This window comes from Berghia stephanieae, chromosome 10 (genome assembly GCF_034508935.2).
Source record: "Berghia stephanieae isolate SIO BIC M18660-M18661 chromosome 10, UCSD_Bste_1.3, whole genome shotgun sequence".
NCBI lineage: Eukaryota > Metazoa > Mollusca > Gastropoda > Nudibranchia > Aeolidiidae > Berghia > Berghia stephanieae.
The window spans coordinates 25,522,163-25,524,151 of record NC_088369.1 but is presented as its reverse complement, the minus strand read 5'-3'; the positions used below and the strand labels follow the sequence as shown (position 1 = coordinate 25,524,151).

The 1,989-nt window shown below is 32.1% G+C and overlaps 1 long non-coding RNA gene across 1 annotated transcript in view; it reads right to left on the bottom strand.

Moving 5' to 3' along the window:
* Positions 1 to 1,316: 1,316 nt before the first annotated feature.
* Positions 1,317 to 1,989, bottom strand: part of LOC144956057 (uncharacterized) — a 10,050-nt gene continuing 9,377 nt past the window's right edge. The window contains exon 5 of the long non-coding RNA XR_013641861.1: positions 1,317 to 1,367. This is a non-coding gene — a long non-coding RNA (uncharacterized LOC144956057). The remainder of the gene's footprint in view (positions 1,368 to 1,989) is intronic.

The window sequence follows — 1,989 nt, the reverse complement described above, 5'->3', positions numbered from 1 at the left end:
GAAGAAGAAGAAGGTATGACACGTTGTACCAGACAAAGAAGGAAAGAAAAATACAAGATAATAAGAACATCCCCCCCAAAAATCAACCCTCTTAGACTGGGGATCGAATCTATGACCTTCTGATTACCTGTCAGACGTTTCTGCCAATTACCCGCAAACCCCCTCCCCCCTCTCTCTCTCTCCCCAAGAAATTACCCGATAGTGACACATATTGTGATGGTTGTGACCAATCCCATCAAAATGGTATTATGTTGTATTGAAACTTGTGCTTACATTCAATTTAATGCTAGTTTACCTTATATACTTTTAATCATTACAAATTTACTCATTGACGAGAAGTAAGTAATAAAAGGAAAAGAATGTACCAGCCTCAAAATAGAACAAAATACCGTTTGTAGATCGTAGGTCACATATGTATTGTAAGAAAGAAGTCAGTTGATTTTTTAAATGAAATTTATTAAAATAATTAAAAAGACATTTACAACAATATTTACATAAAATCTGGATAAATAATTCATTGTCTCTCCTCCCAACCCCCACATTACTTTCGCTCTCTCTCTCTCTCTCTCTCTCTCTCTCTCTCTCTCTCTCTCTCTCTCTCTTTCTCTCTCTCTCTCTCTCTCTCTTTCGCTCTCTCAAACACACACACATATCCATTCACAACCATACATATACACCCACCAACACACACAAATACATATACACCCACACACACACACACACACACACACACATAAGTACATAGATTCATTCACACACATACTTATACAATCACACACAAACAGACATAGAGAGAAAAAGAAAGAAAGAGAGAGAGAGAGAGAGAGAGAGAGAGAGAGAGAGAGAAAGAAATAGAGAGGATGAGGGAGAGAGAGAGAGAGAGAGAGAGAGAGAGAGAGATGAAGAGAAAGATATGTACACACACAAACATAATAATATTTACAGTCCTGAATTATCACACATACACACACACACACACACATATATATATATATATATATATATATATATATATATATACAATTCCACACACATACACACACACACACATATATATATATATATATATATATATATATATATATATATATATATAATTCCACACACACATAAACACGTAACAACACACAAAGATAATTATATTTACAGTCCCGAAATATCACACACAGTTACACACACATACACACACAAACACACATACACACACACACACACACACACATACACACGTAATCACTGGTACACTTCCAAATTATCATATTCATGATGCCATATGCTGTCACTCTTGTTCGATGTTTAAGTGTAAATTCCTCTTCAGCTCACACACCTTGCCTCTATAACAGTTGGTTTCTTGTTTTTTCTCTTAGCTGAAAATATAAAATTATGAGAAAAAAAAATTGTCGCTTAAAAAAGCAATATAAAAATCACAAGTTATAAAAGAGAAAAAATATAGTCGGTTCTGTCAAAGATATATATATATATATATATATATATATATATTATATATATATATATATTCATATATATATATATATATATATATATATATATATATATATATATATATATATATATATGAGCCAAGGTCAAAAGGTGCCAATTTTTTTTCTCAAAATAAAAGTGACATAATAGTCCATTCATGTTTCTATATGTGTAGCAAAAACCCTGTACTTCATGAATCAAAGGCCCTTTAGATAACTTTAAGATCTAACGCAGCATAATATCGTCAACAATACCTATAGGTTGCTGGTGTCACCTGTGACCGGTGACACCAAAATGAGACAAAAAACTCAATAACCAAATGATTTTTATTGAGTATCAAACTTTATTTAGTAAGTTATAAACAAAAGGACACAATCAACAACAATCATAGTGCAATAGTGTTACCAACTATTGGAGAAAATGTTGCTTTTTGGTGTCATCGGTCACAAGCAACATAGAATGCAAATATATTATTTCATAAAAATGTTTATACATTAACAACAACAA